This window comes from Neofelis nebulosa, chromosome 10 (assembly GCF_028018385.1).
Source record: "Neofelis nebulosa isolate mNeoNeb1 chromosome 10, mNeoNeb1.pri, whole genome shotgun sequence".
NCBI classification, from domain to species: Eukaryota; Metazoa; Chordata; class Mammalia; order Carnivora; family Felidae; genus Neofelis; species Neofelis nebulosa.
In genome coordinates, this window is record NC_080791.1 from 70,041,307 (window position 1) to 70,050,449 (window position 9,143).

The window sequence follows — 9,143 nt, forward strand, 5'->3', positions numbered from 1 at the left end:
TCAGTGCACTCTAGGCTGTGGAATACCTCTTGTCTAAAACACTCCGTTTCCCCAGCCAAAGCCCACCTATTAAATATCAATAGATTTGTGACTTTAAATGTACTGACCCATTACATTTATAAATGAAATTAGTTTGAGAGAAAAAAGTCTACTCCTACCGTGTCCCTAAGTACTTTTGAGAATACAAACCACAAGAGTATTTAAACAACTAGTTTCTGGTCTTCAGTTTTTTGATTCTCCAAGTAGGATCCCTAGACCAGCAGCATCTGCGTCTCCTGGGAACTCCATAGAAATGCAGCTTTCCAAACCATCCCAGACTTAGTCAGAAATGGGTGGGCCCGGCAGTCTGTTTCACAAACTCCCAAGTGACTGTAAAGTGCACTGAAGGTGGAGAAGCTCTGGGCTCTATAGTCAGTCTTTGTGAGGTACCAGTAAGGTCCAGGCAGAGTGCTGTTCTAGGATCTGGGACAAGGTCTGGAAAGTTCTACTTGAAACTAAAAATCACTATAGAAAACACCATACAAAACACATAGTAATACATAGAAAAGGGTCTGGCCTGGCAGGGATAATGCCAAAATGTTCAAGTTAGCCTTGTGTGGTGGAGTTATGGTTGGTTTGGCTTTTTGTCCTTTATTCTCATATTTTCTAAGTTTTCTGCCGTGAGCCTGAGTTTTCTTTTTCTTTCTTTCTTTTTTTTTTTAACCAAAGAGTTTTTATTTTAAAATAACTTTACAGATGTGGGTGCATGGAATTTGGAAAAGTAACAAAAATGTAAAAATGTGTCTTTTCTCCAATAAAGAGTCAAGGTCCATTCATTCTGGATTTTTAACTCCAAATCTTGAGGTGGAATTCAGTCTCACAATTAAGGAATGACAACGTACTAGGCACCAATGACCCTTGAAACCAGGTCTTTGTTCATATTCTACATTGGTTAATTGTGATTTGACAGAGAATCTGCTCCCATTCAGCTCTTGGTAGACTGAGAAGGTGTTCCTCTTTCTTCAAGCAGAGTTCTGGAACCAGCGCCGTGGCGATCTCTCTTAACTACCATAACATGGTGCAGGCAGTTGAAAGTGTTGCTAATTTGAGAATGTCATCTTTGAGAAAATCTGAAATGATCAGAGTTCTGTGGCCTTAAGCTTTATGAAAACAGGACTTGCCCCACCTCCCCCATTAGATTGAAAATACCTCTTCACTTTGATTTCTGCATTTGATTGTGAGCTCTCCCTTAGAGCAGGGCCTGTTAAAGCACCTGGCACATAGAAGTTACTCAGTAAGCCTTCCAACTTACTGATAACGTGAAGTTTGTTTTGTTCTTCCTTCTGTGAGTCACAAGATTTTAAGCTCCCTCCTCACGTACAAGATTTTGCAATTGAGGAGACTTTGCCGAAAAGGATGTGAAAGTGGTTTACACTGTTAACCATTTATTTATCTTTTTAATAAAGCTAGAGATGCTAACAAAACAGACAGTGCACTTGCCCCAAGTTAGAAACTCCACAACTGACAAATTTTACCAAGTCTTTTATTCAACAAGACTTTTTATCCACTAATGTAAAATCATGCTTAAATTCTATCTTCTAAACTCTTAGCAGGTTATAATCAAAATAATAACTCTGATGACTGTATTACCTCCAGAGTCTTTCTTGATAAAGATATCTATTCAAAGAAGCCTAGTTGAAGGGCGAGTTGATTTCTGGAACGTGGTGATTCCTAATGGTGTGTGCTTTAGATTAGAAAAAACTCGAGGTGAGCTTTATGAATGCTTAGCAGTGCTAAAGCCATTGGGAGGGTGGGCTGTGTGTAACATCTAACAGCACTGTAGAATGACCTAATGGAACACTTTTACCTGACTACATCATCTGCCTTCCCCACTATGCCAGAATCCATCTTACAGGCCTGGGCCAATTTTTGAATTGTTTTCCAGTTCATAGTACACAATGCACTGTGAGAATTGCCCACCCTGCTCTGATGTCTTCAACCCTCAATTCCTTCATTCGTATAATATCAGTATTGTCCTAACTCCTGTCATGTTAGGACCATCCTCCTACCTCTCCTGTATTGTCAGATGCACTTTACCTGCAAGTACACTTTGTATATCCACACTTGGTTGGCTTCACAGACCATCAAATTCTACCTATCTGTGACCATCCCAGAGCAAATGGACTGTTTCTTGAAGAAATGTCAATACTGGGGTCCTGGACCCTTCCCTTTAGCATGATCATATCCAGAGACCCTCCTCCTTGGCATAAGGGCAGACATTTTAGCGTCTTCTCAAAAAGACACGTACACAAAACCATCCCCATCATTTTACCATTTTTCCCTTGGCAAGAACTTTCTAGTTATTCCATTTGAGTTGAGTTTCTAATTCTGATGCACAGTCCCCCATTTGCCCCTAAGACGAAGGTTCCTATGTGCAGTGTTCTTCCTTCACCCCTGCAGACCTACTCTTTGCAACTGATTTCCATGCCTTGTCTGGTTCCTCTTCAAAGCATGCTCTTCCAGCAGCTGAGTGATCTTCCTAAATCACAAATCTGTTCATATTTACCCCTATATACTTAAAACCCTAAGGGGCTCCCCTTTTGCACACTGTCCCCAGGACCAAGCCCATACTTCATGACACGGTTTCAATAGCTCATCATGATCTGGACAACTTCTTGGCTCTCACATTCTTCCTATTCCTCATGTCCAAACCACTTGGTGTTTTACCAAATCTCTCTAGTCTCTCTTGCCTTGATCACGACATCCCTCTACCTGCAAAATTGTGTCTACTCTCTCCAACTTTCTCATTTCAGTTTAGACATCAAGTCCACATCAGGGATGCCTTCAACTGCAAATAGCCAAGAAAGCCAGATGGCAGCTAGTTTTTTGTGAGCATTGATTTACTGTCACCATCAGCATTATTGGTATTATTTATAATCATAAGTTCAGTCTTCCAACCTATTCTTAAGTGATCCAGTGGCTGTGATAAAACTCCATTCCACATTCCCATTCCCATTCCCCTGGTTCCAAACCGGGGATCACAAACAGGTTTTATCTTAGCTATTGTTGCCAGTTGGTTAATAACTGATACCTGTGTTGAAAAAATTTTGAGACTCAAGAGACACTCAGCAGAAGAGAATGCCTTGTGTGATCTGTCATGGGTGCAGAAAACAAGCGTGGCATGTGTGCAATGTGTCTGCCGTCTTTTGCCAAACTTGTGCATCTCTAAACGGCTTGGAATAAAAACGGTTTCACAGTTAGCTTGTTGGGATGAAAAAGCACAATTCTAGACGAGGAAAAGCATTATGATTACTTTTTCTCTAATTTGCATATCTGGTGCTTTGTTCCACTTTAAATGATAAAACAGCCTCACTTTTCTAGGATTAAACCCAATTTAGTTGTAGTATAGTTGTTATTTTTTGTGTACATTACTCAGCTCAGCTTGCTAGTATTTCTACTCATCAGTTAACTTTGAATTGTTACAACACTTAACACATAAGAACCTTACAGCAGTAGTTACATTTATCTCTTTCCCATTTTTCATGCCTTTGTTGTCAAATATTCTTTTTTTTCAACTTTTCCAAGTATTACAAACTGCAGAAACATTTTTGCTTCAAATAGTCAACTGTTTTTCGTGCCAATGAACTTAAGAAAACAAAACGTAGTTAGCATTTATGGAGTTCTTTATTCCTTCATGTAGATCCATATTTCCAACTGGTACCATTTCCCCTTGGCCTGAAAACATGAACATTTCTGGTAGTGTAGGTCTGCTGGTGGTGAATTCTTCAGCTTTTGTTTATCTGGAAATGTCTTTTTTTATCTTCATTTTGTAGGATATTTTCCCTGGAAAAAGAAGTCTATGTTGGCAGCTTTTCTTCTTTAGCATTTCAAATATATCATTTTAAGTACATCATTGTCTTTTGCTCTCCATTGCTTCTCATGGGAAGTCGGTGATTATTCTTATATTGCCCCCTTTTAGGTAAACATGCACGTTTTCTTCTGGCTACTTTTATTTTGTTTTCAGCAGTTTGACTATCATAGATATGTTGAGTTGGAGTTGTTTGGTGTTGTTTTTTTTTTTTATGTTTATTCTGCTTATGTTTTACTGAGTTTTGTCTGGGGTCTGTGGGTTAATAATAGTTTTCATCAAATTTAGAAAATGTTGGCCATTATTACTTCAAAATTTTTTCTGTGTCACTCGCACGTTCTTTTCCTCTAAGACTCCACATATATATGTATTAGACTGCTTAATATTGTCTTATAGACACTGAGGCTATATTTAATTTTTCAGTCCCTTTTTCACTCTGTATTTCGGTTTGGATCATTTATATTGACTTGTTTCCAAGTATACTGATTTTTTTTTTTCTTTTTGTAATGTCTAATTTACTGTTAAACCCATCTAGTAAAATTTCATGTCAGATATGACCATTTTTAGTTCTACAATTTCCATTTAGCTGTCTTTTTATAGTTTTCGTTTCTCTACCGACATTTCTTACATCAATCTTTTCCTTTAAATCTTCCATACACTCATAATAGCTCTTTTCAAGTCCTTAGCTATTAATTCCAATGTCTGTGTCCTCTCAGAGTGTGGTTTTTTAGGGAGCCATTATGTTGTTGTTGCTGCTGCTGTTCCTGGTTGTAGGTCACATTTTCCTGTTCCTCTGTCTCCTATCTAGTAATTTTTATTGCTTGCTGAGCCATGTGGATATGACAGTATTGAGAGTCTGGACTTTGTTTTCTTCCTTTAAAGAACATTGAGTTTTGGTTTTGTAGGAGTTAATTTGTTGGTAGATCAGCTTAAAGGAGTAGGGCTTTCATGTAGCCCTTATTCTAAGGCTAGAACAGATCTGCTTCTACGTACAGCCCTTCTGAGCTCTTCCACTCAGTGCCTGGGGGCCACTTTATTGTGTCCAATTAGAATAGAAACACTTCGGATTGTGTAACATTCAGAATCTCCATTTGGCTTACACAGACCCCGAAGGATAACTCTTTTCCTGATTAGTATTTGGTCAAAGACCCAAGGGGGTCCATATGCAATTTCAGGAGCTACTGCCCTGAAGAACCTCCCCCCCTCTGGTATCCTGAATTTCAATTTCCAAGCACCTCAGCAGCTCCAGACTCTGATCTTTATTTCTTTCATATAGCAAGGCTACACTCAATCCTAGGTTCCCCAAGGTTCTGGAAACCCCTCCTGAGAGAGCCAGGTGACCTTGGTATTTCTGGCTGTCTGATTAGGGATGTGCCTGATATTCAGGAAGAAGCCTGCAGCTCCCTTTGTCCCACTAGATCCAGCGGAGGCAACCAGCTCCCTGTCCACCCCCCCACCCCTTGCTAAATCCATCTGCACTCTCATGCCTTCCAAACCACCGAACACCAGAGGTTAGTGTCCGTGGAAAGGAAAGTCAGAGGTCAGTGTCAGTGTCAGTGGGGGGGATTTAGTTCCTCCATCATCCCCACCAATACCCCCTAGCCATTGCATGGTATTCTTTGATAGGGATAATTTGTCTCAAAGCTATGGAAAGCTTGAATATAAGAATCTTTCAATTCTGAGCCTGGGTGGCTCCGTCGGTTAAGCGTCCAGCTCTTGATTTCGGCTCAGGTAATGACCTCACAGTTTGTGAGATTGGGCCCCATGTCGGGCTGTGTGCTGACAGTGCAGAGCCTGGTTGGGATTCTCTCCCTCCCTCTTTCTCCCTCTCTGCCCCTCCCCTGCTCACTTGCGTGCACTCGCTCTCTCAACATAAATAAAGAAACATTAAATAAATAAAATATTGCTGTCTTTATCTGTAGATTTAAAAAATTAATGAGGCCACTTGGGTTCTTGGGAACAGACTCTGAGTTGGGGTTTCAGAATCAAGCTGTTTACTAGGGATTGACACCTGTGAGAAGAAGGAACTGAAAACAGGTTGGCAGAGGAGGAAATTAAACTCTGTTGGAGGCCTGCTGAGGCTTCAGCCCTCAAGCAGGGAGCTTGGGAGTCACTATTGCCTGTTAGGTGCTTTGCATCAAGCTGAATGACTGAACCTAGATACCCCACCCCTCTCACTCAGTCACCGGATCTGTGTTGCTCCAGTTAGGGCGAACTTTGGGTATGGCAACTCTCAGAGCAAGACAGACCCTGCAGGAGCTGTCTCAGAGGCTGTCTGCTGACCACGCTCTGCATTTGAGCAGCATGTCCTCCCTGGAAGGAGAATGTGGTGGTACATCTCTCAGGGCTACCACAAAAAAAGGTGCTTGCTGTGGAAATGCAGCTTTAGGACAAATACTCTTGCTGATCTTCCCAACCCGATTGTCACTCCTAAACTCCATCTGGTCAGAAAATCTGGAGCCAGCTAGTCTCATCTTTTGAGATACCAGGAAGTAGTGAGGACTGGACTGTCATGGAGCCTCACTGGGGTAAAGTTGGGGCAGGGGCCACCCGGCAGCCTCGAACATGCATTGATCCACACATCCATCCATCTGTCCATCTCTCCATGTGTCCGCCCACAAATGTTCCCTGTGTTAGGCTCTTGGTCAGGTGTTGGGAAGGGACCTGTGGCTACAACCCCTTCCCTGCCCTCAAGGAACTCAGAGGCAGTGGGGGTGACATCACAGGGGCACAGCAGTCATCACTGTGACCCAGGCAGATGATTGGACCTACAGTAAGAGGGCCTCAGCAGTGGGTCGGTCATTCCCACTGCTTCTGGGCTCAGAAGCCAATGTCAGGCGAGTGGGAGGCACTGAGAAGTCAGCCCATGGGGAGAAGTACCAGCATGAGGCCATGGGCAGGACTGAGCTGGCAATAGCTGCCAAAGGAAGAGTCAGGCCTGGGCCTGGGCTGCATGAGGTGGGCACAGGCAATGGGCTTTAGGGGAGACTCAAAGGCATGTGGGCACAGGACACAGCTGAGCTTTGAGGGACCAGCGAAAGTGCAGCGGATCCAGAAATGGAGGAGTGAAGAAACAGGCTGGGCAGATGTAGGAGTGGAGTAGGGATGAGGCACCAGCGGTGTCTGTGACCAGCAGGAGGGGAACAGATTCAAGTGCAGAGAGAAGGTCAACTTCCGCTGGGGTGGGAGGGTACTGTTGCTCAATGTTCTTTCTCGGATGTGCTTACTTGGTGCTTCCCTACTCTCTCCCTGTTGCTCTGTTGCCTTCTCCCTGACCCAGGGCTGACCTAGGAGGCTGGGTTAAGGGTTGACCAGGGAGCCTGTGCATCAGCATCTTCAAAGAGAGAAAGTCACAGTGCGAGAAAGAAAGGGAGATCAGCTCTGAAGAGGGCACCTGCCTGGAGCCTCTCGCTTGGCCAACTCTCACTCTCCCCAGATAGACCTCATTTCTCAGGCCTCTGCTATTTGGAGAGCTTGAGACAAGCCCAGGACTCTTCAACCTGAAATATTGTCTCTGTCTGCTACAGAGACACAGCTCCCACACCGGAAACATACACAATTATTCTCATCCAGGCAGGTCCAGCCAAGCTATGAGGAGAGAGACCCCTCCAGGAGGTCTAGCCAGTATCCCAATAGGCATGGCTGACAGGGGCCTGAGGAGGCAGACCCGCAGAAGGCCTGGGGAGGCCTTTGGGAAACTCGAACAGTAACATTATTTCAGGGCAATTTCTGACCTTCCACCAAAGCTGTGGCACTAGCTGAATCGATGACATGAAAAAGGCAGCTTAATGTTGCACAAGATAACTTGCTTTTTGGAGAAAAGAAAATGGAAAGAAAGGAATAGCATGGATGCTCAGGCTGTTGTTTTTCTACCAGGGCAAATAATCTCGCTCCTAGGCTGCAGGGAAAATCAATACACACATGTTCTGGGCATTGCTGGTGGGATGCTTTGCCCACTGCTCATGTGATCATGGAGTGGCTTCTTCACTCTTCCCAAGTTCCCACATCAGTCCAGATTCCTCCCCGCAAAGGTCAGAGCCTCAGGCAGGGGCCCCTCTGCTCCCAGGCTTACCTCTCAGTGTGGCCACCCTCCCCTGGGTCTCAGGAGCTGCACCCCTTGTTCAAGTGAGGAGCCCCCCACTTCAGGTGCCCTTCTCCCCACGACTGTTCCAGAATACCTAGTTATCAATCACTATCCCCCCCCCACCCCGCTTCCTTCTCCTGCTCAAATGGACCCCACTGACCGGCAGGCACTCGCTCCACTGGCTTCTCACACTGGTGCCTTCTTACTTCTCCCTGTCCCCTCCAATCTTGGCAGAGTGGCCCATTTTCTTCGCTTGGCTCTCTCCCTTACCACCAGCACTTCAGCACCTTGCACTCTAGCTGGTCACACCCAGCGGGCGCTTATCAGCAGGTGGTTATCTCATGTGCCCTCCTGTCTGCACCAGCTGACACCACTGGCCACCCTATCATCCTTGACTCTCTCCCCTCCCCGGCTTTCCCTAACAGTTATATCCCGCGTTTCCCCAATCTTCTTTATGGATGTCGCTGGGGACTAAGCTGCAGACCCCTCTCTTGAGCTTCAGACCCCTGTTTCCAGAGTCTTCCGGTCACCCCTCAAGGATGTACACAGACACCTTCACGGTCATCTTCCCAACGTCCAATTCTTCCCTCTCCTGTGTCGTCCGTCTTAGCCAACGGCCTCAGTGTGCTTGCCCTGCCTGTAACTTGGGAGTCCTCCCTGTTCTACGACTCATGAACTTGCCTCGATCCTCCTCCTCTTCCTCCTTACCCTCCTTCCTTCCCCCTCTTCCCTCTCCTGCTCTTCCCTATCCTCCTCCTCCTCCTGTTCCTCTGCTCAACTCTGGTCCTCATCACCTCTTAGCCCAAGGACTTCAACACCCCCACTCTCTGGTAGATCCACCCCCTCCCCTCTGGTACTCCTCAAATTCATTCTAGGTAACGAGAGCCATCTTTTTAAAGCACACAACTGATCATTTCGCTCTCTGCTAGATACCTTTGATACCCTTCCCTTGCCTTAAAGCAAAGTATGGTCCAGTCCCCTCAATAGAGTCTATAAAACCATCCTTGATCTGGCTCCTGTTGGCTCCTCCAGTTGGCTTCCCCACTCCCTCCCTGCCTGGCACTTATCCTCCAACAACACCAAGCTGAAGCCTCTGCTGCTTTGCCCAGGCTGTTCCTTCTGTCTGCAATGTCATCCCTAACTTTAACTTTCCCTACTCATTGTTTAAGGCTTGATTCAAGTGTTCCTTCTTTGAGACACCCTTGTCTGGTC